Source organism: Pelodiscus sinensis, chromosome 16 (assembly GCF_052426305.1).
Source record: "Pelodiscus sinensis isolate ZL-2025 chromosome 16, ASM5242630v1, whole genome shotgun sequence".
In the NCBI taxonomy this organism is placed as follows: Eukaryota; Metazoa; Chordata; order Testudines; family Trionychidae; genus Pelodiscus; species Pelodiscus sinensis.
This window is the reverse complement of record NC_143067.1, coordinates 19,951,509-19,975,827: the sequence shown is the minus strand read 5'-3', so window position 1 is coordinate 19,975,827 and position 24,319 is coordinate 19,951,509. Positions and strand designations below refer to the sequence as shown.

The following is a 24,319-nucleotide window of genomic DNA, read 5'->3' as shown; positions in this document are numbered from 1 at the left end:
GATTATAATCAAGAAAATGTTCCCTTCTGTCTACTGAAGTAATGGTAGCATGTCTGATTTATTTCAGTTACCATCAATTAACATGGCAACTTTCTCCCATCCCTAAAATGATTAAAACTGAATCCTTAGAGTGAATCAGTAGTAAATGGAAACAGCTAATTTGAGTCAAGCTTTCACAACCTTTTGATCCTAAGAGCTGGAGATATCACTCATGAACATATGGGAGTAATCTTGACACTTGAGTAGAAATCATGATCTTGCATAAATTGCACAGTATGTAGCAAGTAGTTTTCCTAGCGGCTGAACTGTACATGCAGAGTAGTGTGGCAAATGGGCCAAGCTATAGCCTGTGAGTTTGGAACATAGGGGTCTCTTCCCAGCTCTGCCACTGATTTCCTATATGACTTTAAGCAAGACATGTAATTAGTTTGTACCTGGGATTGTAAAACAGATATAATACTCACCCATGGCTTTGAGGTTTAATGATCATAAAGCATTATGTATGTCTTTATCTACATAGGTGTGTCATCACAATAGTTTGAGTGTTATAATGTTTTCAGATAAAAGGATCTTTGTCTAGCAGCAGCAATTTCTTTACGACTCCTCAAGATGCTTTAAAAAGAGCAATGGATACTTAGAGGCAGTGCATATAAGCAAGCATTATTAGAAAGAACACAAAAAAAAGCAAAAAATCACCATTACAAGTAATTAGAAGCATGAGAAAATGTAACAAACAAATAAAGGGAAATATTAATTTTTTCTAAAACAATTCCTTATTTTGCATGTTCTGCAGCCAAAACTAAATTAGCATCATCTACTTCAGCGTAGGGATGTAAATGGCTAACCCTTACTGGGTGATGCTTACTGGTTACAGTTAACTGGCAGGGGCTGGAGTAGCTCCACTCCCATCATCAATAGGCAATTATCAATCCAGCAGGGGTTGATTTATCATTTCTAGTATATAAATCGACGTTGGAGCACTTTCCCTTCAATTCTGATAAACCACCAGAATGAGTCTGAGGGTGTCTATGAAAGAAAGTGAAGGTAGGTTTAAAAAAAGAGAGAGAGAGAGAGAGAAATGTAGCTGCCAATCAAAACAAGACAAGACACATTAAGCGATTAGCAATGTTCCCTAGATTCTTTCACGGGCAGTTATTTTGCAGTTAGTGTTTGCCTGTAACAAGTTTTGCAGATTGGAGATTTCTTTGTAAGCGATAAATCAGATTTCAGAATTACTTTCATAATAAACTCATAAAGAACCTTGTCTGAGGGGGAGGGAATTAAAACCTACTGACGGGTAGTGCATGTTTTATAGCCTTGCAGCTGCAGCAACAGACAAGTATTAGAGATCTACTAATATTTCAGTGGTGAAAGTAACTTAAGTTGCTTACCGATTCTGTCAGGTTGCACTCTTGGAGAGGGAGGTGCCTTAGGTGGTGTGACATGAAAGTACTTGTAAGAAATTGAAGTATGGGAGTATGGGGAGCTCAGGGTAGGGAGTGAGTATGTGGGCGTGGAGTAACAGGAGTCAGGGAAGGAGTTTGGGGATGAGAAGGCACTCAGTGCAGGAGGCTGGGGCTGGAGGTGTAAGATTCAGATTTGGGTGAATGAGGAGCGGCTCAAGGCAGAGAGTTGGCGTTTGTGCAATGCAGGAATCAGGGAAGGGGGCTGAGCTCAGGGGGGTGGGTGCATGTAAGGGGTGAGTGCAGAGGGGCCAAAGGGGCCATTCTGGGAAAGCGAGGGGGCTGCACCCTCAGATACCTTTTTCCTCTTCCCCTGACAATCAGGGAGTGAGGGAAAAGTGCCTAGCTTGCTGCATTCCTCTCCCTCCAGGCTGACCAGGGGAGGGGCAGAGGAGGAATGCACACAGGCCATGCACTTTCCCTTCATGGGAAGGGAAAGAAGACCAGCAGCCACCTGGTATGTGCAGCTGCAGCCCTCTTCACATTGCCCTCCTGAAATGGCATCTAGGGAGCATATGGAGAGCTAGGGAAGACCCAGATGGGGGGGCGGTGAGGCATGCCCCTAGCCAGCCCCTTTCACCTGCCTGCCTGCCTGACTGACTGCTGCCCCCCAAACCCTGCCAGAGGGGGGTGCCCTCTGGCTCACTAGGAGATTTGAGAACTGGCGCTGGCCCTAAGGCAAACTGAGTTTGAGGTCCCTGGTCTACACTATCACTTTTGCTGGTCAAACTTTTGTCAGAGGTGTGGAAAGAACATCCCTCTACTCCTCCTTCCCTTCCCAGCAAAACTTTTGTTTTGCTGGCAAAAGTGCTGGCCTGGGTAGCGTTATATCAGCAGGAGATGCATCTAAACCAGGGGGCATTTATAACATAGCACTAACGACTGCCAAGAAGGCTGCAAGGAGCTCTGGGAGACTGAGCAGCAGTGGAAGGTTTAAAATGCACAGAAGAAAGGAGGGGGAGAGACAACAGAACTGTGGGAGAGGTTCAAAAAAGCAGGATAAATATGAAAAAAATGTCATTAGATTTCTGTTTGTTGTACAAATTGGAAATTTATTGTTTTGAAAGTCTAATAATTTGGGGCCCAATCCTGTCAACAGATCTATGTAGATGACCTGATCCATCTGTTCTGAGCCAACTGCAGAAATGGGGCCTTAAACTCAGCAATCTCCAGCTCACTGGGGAAAACATTGTTGTAAGCAATTCAGTGAAAGGACCTACAGCCTGGCACCCTTGAGCCCTTTCTCAAGATGGGAAGATTTAATACCTTGAGCTAAAAAAATAAATAAATTATCAATGACGTGCTAGGGTGAAAATGAAGTTGCTTTTCTCACCTATTTTTTACTCACTGACTCTTTATGCCTTTCCTCCCAAGCACAGAAGACAGAGTCACAGAAATACTGTTAAGTACTGAATACTTTTCTAAATGCATCTGGCCATAATTACCAGGCAGTAGTGGGCTGGGTGATTTCTATAAAAAGAATTGCATCCTGTGTATTAACATGTTAAATGTATTGGGTGCAGAGACGGTGTGTGGCTTTTTAAATTATTTTTATTTAAGGAAGCATCAGATCAATTCAAGTCACTGGATATTTCTAAGAGGTAACCATGTTAGACTGAGTGAAAACAACAAGGAGTCCTGTGGCACCTTAGGGCATGTATTCACTAGGAAATTATTTTGAAATAACTAAATTTGAAATAACTCCCAAAGTAACTATTTCGAAATAACCTTATTCCCGAGGAAAGCAGGAGTACAGTTTTCGAAATAACCAGAGTGTTATTTTGAAATAATAGACTTGGTAGTGTGGCAAGGGGGGTTATTTTTAATAACTCCCTAGTGTAGACCGGGGCTCAAAGACTAACACATTTATTTGGGCATAAGCTTTTCATTAATCTTTAAGGTAGGTTTTTCACATAGGACTACTTGTTTGTGGGATATTTCTGGTTTCTCATTTCCAATACAGGGAGTGGATTCCATACCACAATGGGGATAACTTGCCTTGTGCTATAGGTAAAAAGCAAGAGCAAAGAAAGTGAAGGGAAGAAAGAACTGTTTGCAGATACCAATTTGGAACCTGAAAAGCATATGTTCTCACAAGACAGGTGATTACCAGTCAAAGGAAGAAAGAATGATGAGAGGTAGATAATAAGCAGTCTCTATAGACAGATGTCTGCACAAGCTTAGGCACTCAGGACATTTTTACAGCACAATATCCTCACTGCCTTGGACTTCAATTTTCCTAAAATCTTTGCAGAAAGGCATTAGAAATAGACCTGGAAATTGTAATGCTGACTGAAATGGCTAGATCTGTGTTCTGCTTTCAGACTGCAGGATGAAGGGGGTTGTTTTATAGCTAGTGATTGTAAATTACTTCATTTCCCTCCAGGTAAAACGCAGTAGCAAGCAAAGTTCTGGGCACAGCCACAGCTCCCTGAAGGAAAAGACTGAGGTACTAATCAATAAATTGCAGGTTTCTTTCTTTTATACGAACTATAATGGGAAGGAATGAAAACACACATGCTTAAGCAGCACTTAGAGGAAGTGTACATAGGAGAAATGGAATTTTAAGCCAATAAAATAGTCAGATGTTGAGTCTGTGAAAGTTAGTAAATAAAGTTACAACAATTAACCTCTCTTACTACAGATAGGTCAGACTGGTTGGCAACAGCTTGGGTACCTCCAAATAGGAGGGTGCTTCCTTACCCACCAAGTGAGTATTTCACTGCCTGAAACCACCTATTGAAAAGGAGTCAGATCAATCAAGTGACCTGCACCTGTGATTCAGAGCTGCTTTTGCTCCAAAAGAAATTTGCCCTTTGGCTATGACTACACTGCAGTTTTCTTGCACAAGAACTGTTTGGCGCAAGAGTTCTTGCGCAAAAGGTCTTGCAGAAGATTGTGTCCACACTGCCATGTGCTTTTGCGCAAGAGCCTCCATGGCAGTGTGGATGCTCTCTTGCGCAAGAAACCCCTGTTACCCATCCACACTGCCTTCTTGTGCAAGAGGGCTTATTCCTCGTGGGGAGAGGAATAACTCTTGTGCAAGAAGCCCTCTATTCCGACGCTTTACTGTAAATTTACTTGCGCAAGAACGTGCATGAACTGTAGAAGCTCAGCAAGTTTTTGCACAAGAACGGTTGTTCTTGCGCAAGAAGCCTGCAGTGTAGACATAGATTTTGTGAACTGAGTTTTCTATGAATTCTCAGCACAGCCAGAAATGGTTTCATCTGGCAATGGAACTGAAAACACTGATTCAGGGGAGGAGCAGACCCAAAGCACCAAACTGATAAACAACTAGCTCAGCTCTTCATTAAAATCAACATTGCACTTTAAATATTTATAAAGTATATGAAAGCGAGTTGAGGGGGGTTCATTATTAAACAAGAAAGGGCAAGCCCAGAAATAAAGCCCAACTATAAATAGCTCATTTGTGCTTATTGTCAATGTTTGTAAACCTTACTGGATCAAGAGCAATATATTTTTCTAATACAACCTGTAATGTATTACTCATATAGAGTGGTATATTCAAGGGTCACTGATATTCTTATATTTCTTTGCTTTTGTGTGGTTAAGATAAACTTCTTAAGATGGGTTTTAACTGAGAGATATCTCACAAGACTCAGCATCCTAATCCTACCTTTCCAGCATTGACTACCAAGAATTTTAAAAAGTTCTTGCTCTTTGATACACTCTGAAAGATGAGATTCCCAACAATTTGGCGTTCAAATAACTGATTGTTTTTAATATAATTTAATCTCATTTTGCTTCACAATCTCAGGAAAAGTAGAAGATGGGTTTTTTTCTCTTCTTAATAAACACAGCTGAAGCTCAGCTCTCTCTTGTGGGGGAGTTGGGAAAATGAACAAAACTCTGCTTAAACACCTTTGGGTGGGTTTCCCTTGATAAAACAGAGAATAAATGGAGTAAAGTCCCTAGTCCTATAAACCATACATATGAATGCAAAAAGGCTCCCATCACCATAAAGAGTGAGGTATCTTCCAGCCACACACAAAACAAAGGTTTGAAATGTGATTCCCTTCAGAATCAGCTCAGCTCAATAGAGAATTAGAAACTTAATCCACCTAGCTCAACCTTCAATCTACAGATGATCATGCCCCCTTGCCAGACCTCCCACTTATACAATGGTTGAGGGAATTAATTGATTTTTCACAACTGGCTCAGCTCTCCTTCCTTCCTCTACCTAGGGGGAGAGTTAACCCATTCTCCGCCAATATCTGGATGTGCTCTATACATCCTTTCACTGAAGGGATTCATTGAAGAAGGTAAGAATAATTCTGCTCCAGTTGAAAGCCAGTGGCAGAACTCTAAGCCCTTGTTTACACTAGGACTTTATTTCAAAATACCCCCGGTCGAATTTATAAGTGGAGCGTCCAAGTTACCTCAGAATTCAAAATCTGTATGCCTGCTTTTCATCAGGAGTAACACTAACTTATTTTGAAATAACCGTGTGTGGACATGCTGGTGCCGCTATTTCAAATTCATTATTCCCCTGAGTAATTCAAACTAATTACTTCCCAGTGCTTCCTGGTCTCTAAATCTGAGGCAGCGTGTTCTCATTAATGGACCTTGTCTCAGACTAATTTCAAGGCTTCCCCATAGTGTGGTCACACTACTTCGAATCTGTTAAATCAGGAGTTAAGTCAAATTTACTAATTTCAAAATAGTTTCTTAGTGTAGACATGGCCTAATTGATTTAAAGGAGATCAGGATTGGGGCAGCATATCAATAGCCCAATTTTAGGAATACTTGCATAGAGATCAGTATTGGGTAAACTCTTCCATGAAGTAATATGTTGTGGCTTGTGCTGGTGTAACTCAGAGGAACTCCATGGACAGCTCTATGCCCAAATTCTGAGTTTATGTAAATGGCTGCATAAATTACATATAAGTCCAAGTAAAATCAATGGGCTTGACTTCCTATTTACACTGGTGTGAGAACATCTAAAACTGATTGATTCTTAAAGTTGAACTCTCTTCTGAGTTTGATGGGTTGCTCTGCTTCAAAGTCTATAGTAAAAGATGTCCCAGATTAAAGAAACGTGCACATCTACAGCTCTTCTTCCATGGATAACAAGCTAAATTTATCTTTTGTTTTACAATGTCGCAACTCCATGTAAATCAATTGAGTTGCACAGGTGTACTCAGAATGGTATTTGGCCCAAGAAGTTAAGAACATTCTAGACATTTCTCTTCCAAGAGAGCTATCATACTTCCTTTTCAAATTGCACACCCTCCACCCCAACTATTTCAGATGTAAAAGCTGTTTTGAAAAGTATATCTAACTTGAGAAATTATAATTTCCCCTCCCTCTCTGCTCAGGCTTCTTAGTAAAATTGTCCATTGTGCAGACATTAGGCTTGGAAACTTTCATCCAGGTGAGATCTTTAGAATGTGAGCAAATAAGGAGTTACAGGGAGCAGAGTTCAACAACCCGAATTATTCTGTCACCAGGAACCCATTTGTAATGAATATAAAATTGTTTCTGTGATGTTTTCCTCCTTTGTTTGATGGGGAGAAAAAACTTATTCCTAATTTCTCTGGAGTGTCATTTTTCATGTGGTTTCATATGATGCTGAATATCTGCTTAGAGTTTTTTGGTTAGGTTTTTATTAACCTAGATTATAGGATTATCTGATTGATTCAAGTATTTTGGTGGAACACCAGCAGTGCATGTATTTTCAAATCACATTGTTGGCTATCACCAGTGATTCCTCAGATATACTCTTCCTGTCCTAGTAATAGTGATAGAAATGTAGCCATGTTAGTCTGGTGTCGCTGAAACAAAATACAGGACTATGTAGCACTTTAAAGACTACCAAGATGGTTTATTAGATGATGAGCTTTTGTGGGCCAGACCCACTTCCTCAGATCAAATAGTGGGTCTGGCCCACGAAAGCTCATCATCTAATAAACCATCTTGTTAGTCTTTAAAGTGCTACATAGTCCTGTATTTTGTCCTAGTAATGGCATCAGCTGTGATAGGCAGTGACTCAATCTTCCGTGGAGCAATTTAGACTTCATGCTATCTTACCCACATTCCTCTTCTAAATGCTGATTTCTGGTAATATACGTGAAGTTTTTCTCTGAGATGCATTTCGAACGGCCCACTGGGAATTTAGTTGAAACAACCGAGACCTCATTGGAATTATTCTCACTTTTACACCAGAAAGAGTGAAAACAGAATTTGACCCTCAATTCTGTTAACATTAAGTTTATATTAAAAATTTTTAGCATTTTTGTCTACTCTGTGTCATCACTGACATCAGTACACAGTGTGTGAAAAGGGCACAGAACGCTACTTTTCCAATTTGTCAGCATTGTACTTAGGATGGCCAACTCTACCAAACTGGATGGCTGAGATACCATTGCTGTGAATGGCATCCGATCTGTCCGGTCGAAAGAGTTGGCAACCCTAATTGTTCTACCATTTTGCACCATTGAAAATGTAAACGTAAATATAGGACAAGGTGCAAGACAGTGGGTAGCTGGGTCTTTGGGAGATCTGGGGGCCAAATTCTCCTCTCATTTAGACTTGTGTGAATCCAGAATAACTCCACTCTGAGGCTATATCTAGACATCAGCGCTTTTCTGGGATACCAGAAGCATCCCGGAAAAGCTCTGCCATGTCCAAGGAATGCGTCCACTTTTTTGGAACAGTTTCCGAAAAAGCTGACATGTTCTTTCAGCAACCCTGTATTCCTCTCACTGAGAGGAATAAGGGATGTTCTGAAAGAGGAGTTTTTTCCAAAATTTGGCTCCGTGTAGACAAGCCAAATTTTGGAAAAGACTCTTTTGGAAAAAAAGTGGAAAAAGAATCCTATCTTTTTCCGACTTTTCTCTGCAGTGTAGACATAGCCTGACTCCAGGGAATGGAATTATTCTAGGTTTATACCGGTGAAACTCATAGTAGAATTTGTCTCTATGAACTTTTTTTTAAATGTTTCTTTTCCTAAGGCTCCCATCCACTTAGCACCTTTTTCTATCATTTACAATATTTTGCCTGCTTTGCTTTTCACAACACAAAAGCATTTGGTATGAAAGGAGGGGGAAAGACAAGTGACAGTTGACTACATTTGTCCAGGAAAACCCCCTGAAATTTGTCCTCTTCTTTATATTCTCTTTTAAAATACTGAAATATAGGAGGCAGCAATTACTGGCCTCTTACAGTACAATTTGTCTGCACAGTATCATTCAATATTATTTGAGAGAAATAGTTATTGTTCATGTAAGCACAAAAACAGTGCATGGGGGAAATGACTAGATTCATTTTGTCACTGGTATTCAATTTTGTTTACAAGAATATCTGTACAATATCACTTCACCCATTTTTTTAAATCTATCTTTGAAAATGTGAAAAGGCAATTTCTTTCTTTAAAAAAATCTGATGGCATATGCTGAGCAGGAAAATAGTTCAGTTCTGCTCATCCTCATCAACAAGCATTTGAATGGAGAACAGTTGAGATACAAAGGCCCTGATTAGCACATGAAAATATCATAACCATTCAAATATAAGCAAAATCTCATTTGTGAAGTGCAAATATCCCTAATAAGACCATAGTGTTTCTAAAGCTTGTTTGTGGGGCATTAGATGCCCAGAGGAGAAGAATCTGACTTTTTATTCTTTAGGGAAGAATCTGAGTTGTTAGATGCACATCAACTATTAATAAAAACCGATGTGTCAACTCAACATCATAGTGTGACGCTATGAAGTGCCCTGTCATTCATTTCTTATTGACTAGAGCTGTTGGAAAAATGAAACAGATTTGCTAATATTTGTAAATAAACAGTTCCTATTTGAATCATTTCAATCCCTGGGAATATGTTAATCATTGTATGGGCTCACAGAATCATTTGTAAATATTTGAACAATTGATGTTCATGAAAAATATTTGCAAACCTTTAAAGTTCAACTAATTTATTCCCAAAATATATTACATTCTTCCTGTTAAAGCAGTAAGCCACCCAACAGTGGAGAAGAAATACCACCATGTGAAAAATCACACTCCTCAAATTGTAAATAACTAAATGTGAACAGCTGTAGAGAATGGGTTATGAAACACACAGTGTGGTAATTATTCATCCAAACCATTCAGAATATGAATAACGCAGAGCAGTAGTGGGCAACCTAAACTAGTGAGTGGGCTACATGAGTAGCCTCCTTTATATCAGTGGGCTGCAAGACTGTCTTGACCAAGATGGTCTCCGAGGATAGAGTGGTTTTGCGAATTAAGCTTCTATACCTAGAGTCCGCGCGGTGTGCCAACTGAACCAGCAGCACTTTGATTGGATGCAGAGGGAGCACGCAGCTCTCATAATCAATGCTGTGTGCAATCTGCTCAGACCTCACTTCAAGTGAATGCCACTTTGGTAGGAAAAAAATGCTGTGGATGAAAACCAGCAGAATCTGTCAACCCTGTGTATTGGCATCGCTAAACAAAATGGCTACGTCTACACTGGCCCCTTTTTCGGAAGGGGCATGCTAATTTTGAAAGTGGGAATAGGGAAATCCGCGGGGGATTTAAATATCCCCCGCGGATTTAAATAAACATGTCCGCTGCTTTTTTCCCGGCTTGGGGAAAAGCCGGAAAAAAAGCGTCTAGACTGGCCCGATCCTCCGGATTAAAGCCCTATTCCGGAGGATCTCTTATTCCTACTTCAAAGTAGGAATCCTCCGCGGATTTCCCTATTCCCACTTTCAAAATTAGCATGCCCCTTCCGAAAAAGGGGCCAGTGTAGACGTAGCCCTTGTCTTGTGGGCCACACATAGAACCCCAGTGGGCTGCCCACCACTGGTGTAGAATGTTGAAGAAATCTACAATGGTTTGCCTATGATTGACAAATGAGATGAATTTAGTCTTTGTTAAATGCTACTCAATTATTTTATATTATTTAAAATCTTTAATTACACTCTTAGGTATGTCATAGTGCTGAATTACATTGAGGGCATGAAGCATATAATCTAATCATATTAGAAGGGGCTCCTATTATCAGTCAAGGAATGTACAAGTTTTGAATCCTAACTTATTCTTCCTTATCCTGCATCAAGTAGCAGGGTCCTATTATATGGGTAAAGATAATTCAGCAACACGCATCAGCAAGCAGTGCTCTGGGAGACTTTTTTTAATAATTTGAGCAAAAGAGGAGTGGTAGGGTAATGGTATAATGGGAAATTTTCTGCATAAAATAATAGGTTTGGTCCCAAAAAATGCTGCACACTTGCAGCTTCCATTGACTTCATTGATTCTCAGCAGGTGCTCAGCAGCTCTTTGGATCGGGTCCTAACTTTGTAAATGATTAACTCTGACCCTTTTTGTTTTTGTCAAATAGGGCTGCAGTATGTGTACCGCAATAGCAACAGCATTTGATGGCACTGTTTGGTGCTAGCATTCGTAGGAACACAGAAGTTGCCATATTAGATCAGATCCGGAGTCCATCTGCTCTAGTATCTTGTCTTCAATATGCTTCCATTCCTTGCTAAATGAGTGCCTTAATAAGAGCTGGAAGAGTCCCTGAGATACATTTTCCCCAAAGTTCCAGGTATATCCGTACAGAGGTAATGCAATTAAAGGGATACTGTTCACTTGAAAATCACATTTCCAACTGAAAACCTTAAATCAATTATTATTACACATAATCGCTAAGAACAGAAATGTTAGAAAAAATTGTTTTCTCTATTTCTTCTATTTGCTTACATAATTCACTGAACAGCATTTTGTGGGGATGATCCATTGTATCTGGAACTGTTCCAGAATTATTCAACAATTTTTTTGCCCAAATATAACTGTTTATCATAACTGAGATGGTTGGCACTGTAATTTCAATGAAATACAAGCTTGAAAAAATTGAGGAAAAGTTTTGAAAATGTTGGATCAAAAAGTTTTAGGATTTGAGTCAAAATGACTTGGTTTAAAAAGTTAAAAACATTTAGACTAATGAAAGGTTTAAACTAAAAGAGGGAAAATAGTCAAATTCAAAATGAAATGTTTGTTGACCTGAATCAAATTTTTGAGTTGTCGGTTAGTGAAAATTATTGTTTTTACTTTTCATCCAAAGTCAGAATGTGAAAAAATATCAAAATCTTAAAATTGGTCATAATATTTACTTTTAAATTAAATTGTCACATTTGCATTTCATGAGAGAAAATCCCTATTAATTCTCCCATCTCAGAACTCCATGAGACATGGAAATCAAGTCCTACTCGGACAGCAGAAGCATTAAACAACAGCTTTTTTAGTTTTACAGAACCCTCAGAAACATCAAGTTCAGCTACAGAGGTGGCCAACAATGTTCCCTCTAATCTTTTCTATCTATGTGAGGATTTTTTCCATCCATGTGCAGAATAATTGTATGTGCACCGAGGCATGTGTGAATGTGCACCACCAGTAGAAACAAACCTAGCTGTGTGTGCCCTGCTAATCAGCTGGGTGGCATTTGACTCTCTCCTGAGTGGCCACACATGTGCACAGATAATGGGGAACACTGGTAGCCAATATATTCCTTCTCTGGGAAGGACCAACTGAAGGGGTATTGTGAATTGACATTGAGAAATGACAACAGTGAAATGGAAAATGAATTGCCTCCCACCATCAAGACCGTAGAACTTGAACCTTTTGGCTCCAGACCATATAATTTGCAAAGACTAGTTTTTCATTAACTATTCTCCCAGATCTGCTTATGACTGTGTCTAGAAGGCCAAACAGACCTTGTGCTGAGCCTTCTCATAGATACACTATTAAAACTGCGCTGATTTTACCAAGATGTATAAAGCTTTTCCATTTTAATTTCAGCATGTGGATCAAATAATTGTTTGGTTTTTCATATTGAGTCTACGTTTCAGCGATTTGCATTTAAATGTGTTGTCAGAGAAATTCCAGAAATCTTTAATAAGAAGACCGATTTGCATTTTAATGTGCACTTAAAGAATTTCAAGAAATCTTTTCATGTGAATACTGTGTTATCTGAGCAATGTTCACATTTTGAGGGGAACGAGAACTGTCAATTTACTGAGAAGTACAGTTCAAACAAAACTGGCTTTCAGAGATACTATGGTTTTATTGAACTTTGTTAAAAAAAAAAAGATGGGCTTTCTGAAGATGTGATTCGGAAGGGAAGTCAAGGGTGACTGAAATGTACTGGTTAGAGAACAAGAGTACTGCAAAGGACTCCAAAGAAAAGCACTGCATGTGCATTTCAAGATGTCAGCTTGTATAGCACTCTCTCCACATTGGGACCAAACATACTTCCAGGGAGCTAAGAACACCCAGCAAATTGCAAGAGGCTACCTGGCCCTGGCAGGATCAGGCCTTAAGTGATTAATTTACTGTGATGTATGCATGTAACTCTCATTAATACATGAGATGTTATGCATGCATATTTACAAGAGCATTTAGGCTTGATTCTGCTCTCACCCATGATTAAGAACTAGAAGAACATCAACTGAAATAAATGGAATTGCACCTGGGTAAAAACCAAAGTGAAGTCAGAACCAGTTCCTTGTGTGTCTTCCATATAATTCTTCTGTATGTCCTGGAAACATTAACCATTAACATGCCGGCTTGTTATTTTGGAAATAATTTCTGTGCTTAGTACAAGTCTTGAGTGATGCCTAGTTCCAAGACACATAGTGCAAGCTTGAGGCAAAATCTTGCTGTAGAGATTTAATTCTAAATATTCCTTTGCTTTGATTTGAGCAGCATGTGCTTGGGAGCGAACTGAATTTCCTGATGGACCAGTTTTGGAAAGGAGTTTTCAGGGCTCATCCTCTCTCACAATTGAGATGAATGGGAGCATTTAGGTGAAGACGGACCTTACCCAGCAAAAATAAACAGATGGATTGTGAGCTTTAAATGATTTGTTTGCCAGAGTTTGCAGTTTGCTGTAGCTTTATAAATAATTCAGTTAGGTAATGTCTCACCATGAACTGCACTGTAATTTAAAGAGCCAGAAGCTCATTTTTTAACATCAGAAGTGGAAACAGACAGAAGCCTAATTTCTCTATTGTTAGCTTCAAATAAAATGCATATTTTAACCTCCTTTTGAATCTCTGTCACACTTCATCTTTCTCAAACTTATTATACTATTTGAACAGAACTGATACACTTATTCCTTGGAGTTATACGGTGACTCTTCTATTGTGCAATCCATCTAGCAATAGTCATATTAAGCAGATACCAACCTCAGGCAAGTTATTAGGAAAAGAAAGTATGGAGACTTTGCAAAGAATTTCTCAACACAAAAAAAGTGGAATAAATACTAATGAAAGCTTGTACAGTAATAAGACTAGGTCAAAAATACCTGCTTTAACCAGCAACAATTTAGACTGAACACACTTTCCACTTGTAGTGTTACAGGTCTCAGTCCCCACTCCTTCTGTCTCAGCACTGCCTATCTCTGTAACAACTATATTATGAAGGAAGAAAGACACAACATTCAGAGTATGCACTCTCATCTTCAAAACAAAGAAAAGAGGACTGCAGGCACTGTACTAATGATGTACAGCTGACCAACATATGTGGAAGACCAACTGTCTGTTAATAACGTAAGTGCAGCTGTCTGAAATGCCTTATTTGCATTCTTTTTCCTTCAAAGTAGCAGAATATTAAGATATCTCACTGTTATGATGTTAATCACAGGCAAGCAGAATGGCTTTAAAAAACAATAATCTGTTCTGATGATGATCAGTTTGACTTGTCTGTCTATGCGAGTGTACAATACATTTTGTAAGGCAACATATTACGAAGCAGCCGTGATTTAGTAACTCTTTGCCATGGAAGACAGGATTCACTTTCACATTAGTCTGGAATTTAGTGCAGCTCAGCGTCAGGTAAGAGATCAAACAGAATAGTAATTTCTAAGGCTGGCCAGATTCCTTTATCTTCACTTTTCTAAAACTAAAGTTATCTTATACTCTCTCCTCAGTAGCAAATATGCTCCTATGCAGAACTGTTGCCATGGTTTAGTTCACTGTATTATTCAGTCATACTCTGGAACCAAAGAAAGTTTCATCAAGTCAACTTTATCTGTATGTTCAGAAAGCCTGCACATGGAACATGAGTCAATCCCTACTGACGTTTGTAATTTAGATTTACAGTAGAACCTCACTGTTACGAAACTGACCAGTCAACCACACTCCTCATTTGAACCAGAAGTAAATAATCAGGCAGCAGCAGAGATCAAAAAGTAGCAGCAGAGACCCTGTCCTGTGAAGGACAGGCTCATGGGTTCGAGTCCCACCTCCCTAGGGTCAGATCGGGTCAGAAGGAGGGAAAACCGAGTGGCCCGGGGCAGGCAGGATAACAGTATATGTTAAACATAAATGACTAAAAAGGAAAGCAGCATTTTTCTTCTGCATAGTAAAGTATCAAAGCTGTATTAAGTCAAACTTCAGTTGTAAGCCTATGATAGAATATCCAGAATGCTTTGTTCCGAGTTATGAACATTTTAGAATTCCTGAAAATCAAGATCTAGCTCCTGCAAACATGCTTAATTCCCGACATGTCTGTAAACATGAAATTCTACTGTGTCTCTAAAATTGATCAAACCACAATTCCAATCTTTGGTAAAATTTGTAGTCAGATCAGATGGTGGAACTTAACTTCACATATAATGCCTTCCTTATATGTATCCCCAATGATTTTCACTCTATGCTATTTAACTAAAGCTCATTCCACCAGGGAAGTATATGCTGTGACTTTTTGCATTAAAAGCTATAACAAATAGATAAGTATGGGCCATGAACCTTGCTGGTGGGTTGGGGAGGAAAACAGGGAGAAAGAAAGAGAGAAAGATTTAGATTTCAGGCCTCTGAAAGTTTGAGAGACAATGCCAAAGAATATTGGACAAAGAACATTGTCACAGGATGATTGTCTCCTGTTACTAGACAAACGAGAGGCCAAACTGAATAATTTATCAAGAATATATAATGATGGGAAAACAAGATGTTTATTTTTAGAAGATAAGTCATTCTCTGATGACATTCCATCTAATTCACATAACTTCACTTATGGCACATTGTTTTGTTTTGTTTTGTTTTAATTACTTCTGATGGATGTTAGTACACTACAGTGACAGTTATTCATTGCATAGAAAATTTACTAACCTGTTGCACTGTGACTAGATTAAGTACAGACCTGTTTGGGGCCACAAGAGAAACAAGAAAGCTCAAATGTAGCCTTAAATGTAACGTTTCCCAAAATAAGCAGTTGCTATCCCTAAGAGCAATAGAAGTGTTTACAAGAATTTTTTTTAAAAAATGTATACCTACAGTTTCTCTTTAAACAAATGCTACTCTATGGTGTTTTCAACCCAATCACAACCAGGAGCCTACAGATATTTCACCCTCTAAACAAAATTGAAATTTTCATGATTGATTGTTATTGCCCAAGCAGAGAGATATGCAATGAAGACACCATAATAAACAGCAAAAAATCAAACTGGACTCTCTTCTGTTTAAATAATCCAAGGTGTAATTAGTAAGACAAATAAATAGGGTTGCCAGATGGTTTCAGAAAAAATACTGAACAACAACAACAAAAACACGCCAGGAAAATATTGAGCAAAAAAACCACATGGTGGCCCCTTTAAAAACTGCATGGTGAGGCTTTTTGGCCCTAACAAGCTGCCAGCGACCGCCTGCCATTTTACCTCCCTGCGCCGGCTGGACAGCTCCCCGGGAAGCATTAGGGTTCCCAGGATGCCTCCATATTGAGCTGGACAGCCCAGGATTTTCACCTCCTGGCCAGGAAAAAAATCAGAAAGTACCGGACATTTTAGGTCCTTTACCGGATAGAAAGCAGAAATAATGGAATATCCAGTTCAATATCAGACACCTGACAACCCTACAAGTAAACATATGTGTTTACAATATTAGGGGCCTGCTGCACTCATTAACTTCAGTGACAAACTCCCATGACTTTTAAGCTAACAATTTTCCAATCAGATACCCGTGTGTTGGTTGTGTGTGAAGGGAAGGGGAGAAGGTTATATTTCTTACTTGAGGTGAGTATAAAAAGTATCACAGATTACTGCTGCATCATGGTTGCCAACTTCTGTAATTCCTCTGCAAGGCTCACAGTAGCTGATGTTTTTCTCAAAGCTCCTCCAGCTCTAGTTGTATACAAATTTCAGCTCCCGTTAAAAAAAAACAGGTTGTAGACCTCCTGGTTGCAGAGAAAAGCATTCAATGCTACATCGAATCATGGAAAACTGGAAGGGACCTCGTCATCGAGTCCAGTCCCCTGCCCTCATAGCAGGACCATGCTACCATACAAGTACTAAGAACACCAGCAAGCTTTAAAGTTTACAAACACATAGGCCCAGTCTTGCAAACTGACCCACTGGTGGGCTCCATAGCTCAGGGCTACTCAAGTTTGAAAGCCCCAGGGGCCACAATGATACTCACAGAACATGCCAAGGGCTGCAACTTAAGTGTGGTTGCATCTACATGCAAATAGATATGCAAATATATGCAAATAGCTTCTTTCACACTGATGAGCATGAATACAATAATTAAGACAAGACTACACAACACATAGACCCCATTTAAGTCAGTTCTGCTGATATTAATAAAATGCAATATTTACCCGATTTCCACCCATAAGACAGCACTTTTAATGAGCAATGATAGTCCAGGAATTTAACTACTAAAACCCAGATCAACAGAAGACCATTATATTGACTACTTTTTTGTTTTAGCTCCCACCCGCGGGCCACAAACAAACGGGCCGCGGGCCGCATGTTGAGTAGCCCTGCCATAGCTCACAGAGTACCCATAAAGCAGAGGTGAGCAAAATACAGCCTACAGGCCAGATCTGGCCTAACATTTCTATCCAGTCTGCCTCCCACAGGAGAACTTTGCATGCAGCCCAGCTGATTAGCAGAGTGCACACAGCCACAGGATGTGTTCAGGTGCCCTCCCGCGCCCCCCCCCCCCCCCCCCCCCCCCCCCGCTCCATTCTGCTGCTATTCCCAGCCAGGATCCTCCTGCTAGTTGTGTAGAGCAAAGCGGGGGAGGGAAGGAAGGGGAGTGTTGCTGTCAGCTTGTCCCCCTCCCCCATCTCCACAAAGCAGGGGTAGGGGGACACATCCTGGCACAGGAGCTGCTGCTACCTGGGGTGCATGCCTGTCTTAAAGAGACAGTGCACTGTTTCTGAGATTTCTCCAGGAGCCCTTTCTTTCTTTCTTACACAGACACTCTGCTCTCATGCAGAGTTGGGGAGGGGGAGACAACAAGGCTCAGGAACAGAACAGGAGAGCTTTCCGCAAAAGCTCTTAAAGAGACAGCACATAATACCTTTCAGAAAATTACCCAGCCGCAGCCAATCTCTGTGTCACACATTGTCTGTCTCACCCAGTCTGTGTCACACACAATCTCTGTGTTATGAAGTCTCTGTGTCACACACACTCTCTCTCTCTCTCTCTAGCTCCAGCCTTTTGACTAATGTCCCTTCTGGGGACCTGGAACTGGCCTGTGACAATTTACCAAAATTTGTGGAGTAGCCCCCCTGAAAAAATTATTGCCCACCCCTTCCATAAAGAGATATGCCAAAGCAAGTCAGCTTGCAGGATACAACTGCCAGGCCCAGTCATAGGCCATAGAGCTCACTGCGAAGAGTAACCCTGCCAGTGATAAATATTTGCATTCACAGAGAGCAAACTGAAAAGAGCAGCCTATTTATATCATCCTTTATCTCATCAAGGATTACATATTTTAATAAAATTCTTGCTTCTGTTTCTCATTCTGTAAAAGAGTTCTACACCAGTGGTAATCTTCTGAAGTTATTGTGACATTCTGTGTTATTGTGACATTTTCAAATTTCTAATCAAGTGGAATATTTAAAGGTGCACCCAAATTGAAAGCACAGAAATTTACCTTTGGAAGAAGTAGAATAATCTCAAAGTGTAATACGCAAGAGGCCCATACTAACCACACTTGGATCTAATGGAAAAATTTCTCTGATTTTTGATATTTTGGTTGGTTCTGCCATTTTAACTTTTGAAAGCCACTTATCAACAGCAATTGAGCAATTCAGGAATATGACTGGAAGTCACAAATTCCATTGTGATTGCTGGTGTGCAATATATAACAAACAAAACATGGGCATGTGCCTGCTGAGAATATTTTGAAGGAAGTACTGAAATTAGGGATGTTAAATTGCGATTAATAAGTTAATCGAGTAGTTGATGGAATTTCCATCGACTACTCGATTAGTTGATAAGTGGGTTGAAGATTCTCGCTATCTCCCCTGTGGCTCTGCAATTTAAATGTAGTACTGGCTCCTACTCCATTTAAACTGCAAAGCCCCAGTAAGGGTTGTTCCCGGGGGCGGCGTGAGCCAGGACTAAGAGATCCCGATTTGCACCTACCCTGGGAGCTAACACCAATGCGGTTCTGCCTTGTAAATGTAGTAAAAGCCTGGCAGGCTCTTATTACATTTAAAAGGCAGAGCCATAGCATCCTGCTTAGTCCCAGCTCACGCCAGCCCCGGGAGCTAATACCACTGCGCCTTTGCCTTTTAAATGTATTAAGAGCCATCAGGCTTTTACTACATTTAAAAGGCAGATCCGCAGCAGGGTTAGATCCCAGGACTAGCGTGAACCAGGATTGCTAAGTCCCAGCTCACGCCACCTCCTGGGAGCTACCCTTGCTGCAGCCTTGCAGTTTAAATGTAGTAGGAGCTGGGGCCCTGACTGCTATGACTCTGCCTTTTAAATGTAATAAGAGTCGGGCAGCTCTTACTACATTTAAAAGATAGAGCCACAGCGCTGCTGCGCCTCGGCAGTCAGTGCTTGGGGGAACTGGCTTTTAATTTAAGTTGACTTCCCGAGCACCAGCTCCTGCTTCCCACCTTCCCACCCCCACGCCCCGCTTGCTGCCTCTGATATAGAGGCAGCAGGGAGGGTGGGAAATGTGAGTAGTCAACTTGACTTCTCAATAAGCCTAGGCTTATCGGGCAGGGCTGGCCCGAGCCATTTTGGCACCCCGGGCCCAGGAGTGAGGCACCACCTCCGGGCGCAAGGCACATGCGCGGGCCCGCCTTCGGGGCACACGGCACATGCGCTGCCCAGCCCAGCCCGGCCACTGCTGCTGGCGTGCAGCGCCTGGCCATGCAGGGCCCCGCAGCTGTGGGGAGAAGGGCACTGCTGGCCAGCGCCGTGGGGATAAGGGAGGGACTGGCACTGCGGAAGCCGGGCGCGCGGTGCCTGATGGCAGCTATAAGGGATGCTGCACGCCCCTTACAGCTGCCATCAGGCACCCCCCATCGGTTGGCGCCCCGGGCAGCTACCCGGCTCACCCACACCTTAGTCTGGCCCTGTTATCGGGTAGCCAACTATTCAACTACTCTTTTACATCCCTAATTGATATGAGGCTATTAAGGACTAGTATAGTGACTTTTTGCCACTCAATTTGGTTCCATGCCTCGTAGAGCTATGAAAAGATTTAAGAATGTTCACTTTCTGGTTAGTATATACAAGCCCTGCACTTTGATATTCAAGAGATAATCAGACACGTTCAATTTTTTTCCTTTCCTGTAAAAGAAGGTAGTGCTATATGAGTTGGTGTTTTCGGGCAGATTCATTGGATCCAGTTTATATTCACATGGTCATATACGTAATAGTTCAGTGAAAGCTTGGATGCCATGTATTCAAACAGCTTTTGGCAAACCATGTCCCTTTGAGTTTCTCAAGCTTGATGTGTCTTTAACATGAAGTTGTGTCACCTCAGGGTAAGCAAGTGCATTACACTGTCCAGCTATTAACTTAGTCAAGTCTACAGTCTAAATCCTTAGTGGCACCGCACTCAAACAAAGTCTAGCCCAATTAGTTAGCAAGGCAAAGGCAAACCTACTTTTCCGAGCACTCCCTTCACCCAGTCCTGGTGCTGGGGGCGTGGTCTGGGTAGCACTAAGGGCTGACTGCCTTGACAGTAACCCTTTCAGGGCACAGAGCTAGAGCCCCCACACCTTCCCCCAGGGCCCACAGTTGCTGTCGGCCCTGCTGCATGGTGTACATCTGGTTACTTTGGCTTTATGCCAAAAGAAGATTCTTTTATGCTACACATCTAGAGCAGTGGTTCCCAACCTGTGGTCTGTGGACCCCTAGTGGTCCATGACGGTACTGCAGGGTGTCTGTGGAAAGATTAAAAATAAGGATCGGGCCCACTGGTGTGGGCCCGATCCTTACTTTTCTTGTTTTCCTCCCCCAAGTAGGGAGGGATCCATGAAATGTTAATAGATTGAAAAGAGGTCTGTATGCTCAAAAAGGTTGGGAACCACTGATCTAGACCGTCCTGGGGGCTTTGCACCATTCTAGTGCTCCTATTGTGTACCAGGAAATAACTTTATACTCTTCTGCAAGGTTGATTAAATTGACTGTCTGTCTTACAGATTCCTGAGCCAGGATTTAGTACTAAGATATCACCACTGCTAAGTAAGCCCTTGTGCCATTTAAATGAACTGTCATTTGAATAGTTAGAAATATAAACAATCAAATATCTAATAATCCTTTCCAAAGTAAGTGAGAGTCCTTCATAGAGCATATCATTCTCCCTGAGAAGCACAAAACATACTTTAAGGTTTAATTAACATTTAACTTAATCTTTTCTCATCAGTCACTTCATTTCTTGGGAGCAAGCTAATTAAATGTGGATCCAATCACAATCTCTACAAGCAACAGGCATTATATTTCATTTATCAGTACAAAATGATTTAAAACCACTTTCAGTATTTAAGTATGAAGTACAGGATGACTGCAAGTACAACTTTCGATCACTTTTTCAAACAGTATTTTGGTCTCTGTTATAGCCATAGCTTTGTAACAACTGCATCTAAAAATAAAAATAACATGGTATTTAATTAGAGTTGTTATTAAAGCTGAACAAATAAATTTGAGCTAACAATGTATTTATCAAATGTCACTTTCTCTCCCCAATTCCCTTTCTATTTGAGAAATGTTCAGAAGAAAATAGTGAAATTCAAAGATATTTTCATCCACAATTTTTCCATGAAATGGTTTAATGGGTGAATAGCTCAAATCTTCGTGAGTACTGATATTGGAACTTTGCAATTTTTCTGGATTGGCTTCTTACATAAATTACATGGAACTGTTTCTGTTCCTGGGTGGATTATTTATATAACACAGTTGGAATTTGCAATACTGCATTTGAGTACATCATTTACTGAAAAGCTATTGACGCACCCTCACGTGACATACTCAGTGACAATACAGGGAAATGTGGTCTAGATGAAATTACTGTAAAGTGGGCGCACAACTGGCTGAAATATTGTACTCAAAGAGTAGATATCAGTGATTTGCTGTCAATCTAGTGTCTAGTGGGTTCTGCAGGGGTCTGTCCTGAGTCTGGCACTATTCAATATTTTCATTAATTACTTGGAAAGTGGAATGGTGAGTATGTTTATAAAATGTACAGCTGACACCAAGGCTATGTCTAGACTGCAGGCTTCTTTCGAAAGAGAGCGTCTAGACTGCACGGAGAAATTTCGAAAAAGCGGCTTGCTTTTTTGAAAGAAAGCATCCAGTGAGTCTGGATGCTCTCTTTCGAAGACGCCCTATTTACATTGAAGAACGCCTTCTTTCGAAAGAGGAACTTTCGAAAGAAGGCGTTCTTCCTCGTAAATTGAGGTTTACCGCCATCGAAAGAAAAGCCACGTTCTTTCGAATTAATTTCGAAAGAACGCGGCTTGAGTCTGGATGCAGGGGAAGTATTTTCGAAAAAAGGCTACTTTTTTCGAAAAAACCGCTGAGTCTGGACACAGCCCAAGAGGGCAGGGGTTACTGGCACTTGGAGGACAGGATTAGAATTCTAAATGACCTTGGTAAATCAGAGAATTCAACAAAGATGAAACTCAATAAAGACAAGTGCAAAGTAGTTAGAATGAAAAAAATCAAATATAAAAAACTGGCTAGGTGGAGCATATCTGATTAGGATGTGGGGGTTGCAATGTGTCGCAAATTGAATATGAATCAACAATGTACTGGAGTTGCAAAATAGGCTAATATTATTCCGGGGTGTATTAATACCAGTATGGGAACTGAAACACAAGATAATTGTCCTCATTAGTTGATGCTGGTGAGGACTTACCTCAATATTGTGTCTAGTTTGGGGCACCATATTTCAAAGAAAGAGATCCCAGAGGAAAGCAACAAAAATGATACAAGGTTTAGAAAACTTGACCATGAGGAAAGGTTAAAAGCATTGGATAAGTTTAGTCTTCAGAAAAGAAAACTTAATGGGGACCTTAATAATAATCTTCAGAGATGTTAAGGGTTGGGGATCAGCTGTTCTTCATGTCCAGTGAAGGTAGGACAAGAAGTAATTGGCTTAATCTAAAGCAAGTGAGATTAAGATTAGATATTAGAAAGGGTTTCCTCCCCCCACCCCCTATCTATAAGAATGACTAAGTACTGAAATAAATGACCAAGGAAGTTTATGAAATCCTCATCACTGGAGGTTTTTAAGAGCCGATCAAACCGTCAGGGATAGTCTAAATATACTTTTCCCTGCCTCAGCATAGGGGACTAGATGAATTTTTGTGGTCCCTTTCAGCCCTACACTTCTATGATCATTTGAAATTTTCGTTGAAGTTAAGAATCACTCCTGTGAACAGGACCTTCATAAGGCTTCCACATCACCTACATTTCATATTAGCTCTATGCTGAAGACTTAAATGGGACTTAAAAGACAAATTCAGACCAGTTTCAAACAGATGTGTGTCCACTGATTTCAAAAGTATGTCCACTGATGTGTGACACATTTCATTTTTTACGGTAAAACATGAGGCTGCAGCCAGAAAGGACCTGCATTGGCTTGGAAACTGGTGGAAGCAGGATAACTGGAGTTAAATTGGGAGGAGGAGTGATGTGTACATGCTAAATGGAAAAGGGGAGGAGGTTGTGTCACATGAAATGGAGAGCAATGCAGCCCAGTGCATGGTTTACTAAGGCCATGTCTGGTGAGTGCACAAGGGGGAGGCGACCCCTGCTACAGAAGTCAGGCCCCCCTTGCTAGTCTCTGGGCTGCTCAGAGGTTCAAGCCCCTTGTCCCTCCCACCCACAGCATCTGGGCCATGTGTCCCTTTTTGTCTTCCCTGAGATCTAATAGCATAAGTGCAGCTGCCGTCACTGAAGCAGAGAGCAAACCAAGCACTAATCATTGTAAAGGTGCCATCATGTCACATGCAGGGTCATAGGAGAGTGATAATGTTTCAGTCAATAAGGAAGTGGAATAAGGTGAGTAGTGGAAAACGTGACACCCTCACTCCACTGAGAAACAACTGTACAGTGCTAGGTGGAATCTAAGGCCCAGTCCACTTGTTCCGCTTCCGTATTTTCACAGCCAGCTGAGAAATGGCTTCATGACTATTGCAGAAGTCACAATGAGATACCTGAGCATTAACCTGACCACAGCAACAGTACCTGGGCATCTGAAATCACTAAAGAATTGTGTGCACATTCCCATTCTGCTGTCCCAACACACAGCAGTCACAGTGGCAAACTCCCCTAGGCTAAACTCCCAAACTCATACAATTCACTGCATGTCTACATTTGGCATATGCACAATGACAAATAACCATATTAGATATTACTAGATATTGGTCCAGAAGACAATTATTTTAGTTAAAAGGCCAAAAAAAAAAAAAAACAACCCATGATTATCAGCACAACTCTCTAAATGTGGTGTATGTTAACCTCACACACAAACACAGCTGTTCAGCAAAACATATCTTGTCCTGGCCTTCCTGTACAAAGGAAAGCGATGCAGATGATCAGTGTCAGAATCAAACACATAGTGCAGGAAGCAGCAGGCGAATGAGTGAT

At 40.8% G+C, this 24,319-nt stretch overlaps 1 protein-coding gene and 1 long non-coding RNA gene across 2 annotated transcripts in view; one reads left to right on the top strand and one right to left on the bottom strand.

Moving 5' to 3' along the window:
* KCTD16 (potassium channel tetramerization domain containing 16) overlaps positions 1-24,319 on the bottom strand; it is a 200,493-nt gene that overhangs the window by 126,304 nt on the left and 49,870 nt on the right. The gene's annotated exons all lie outside the window — the stretch shown is intronic.
* On the top strand, positions 3,848-13,980 carry LOC142818724 (uncharacterized). The gene is made up of 3 exons (XR_012896338.2): positions 3,848-3,912; positions 10,811-11,036; positions 13,834-13,980. It is a non-coding gene; the product is annotated as an uncharacterized LOC142818724 (long non-coding RNA).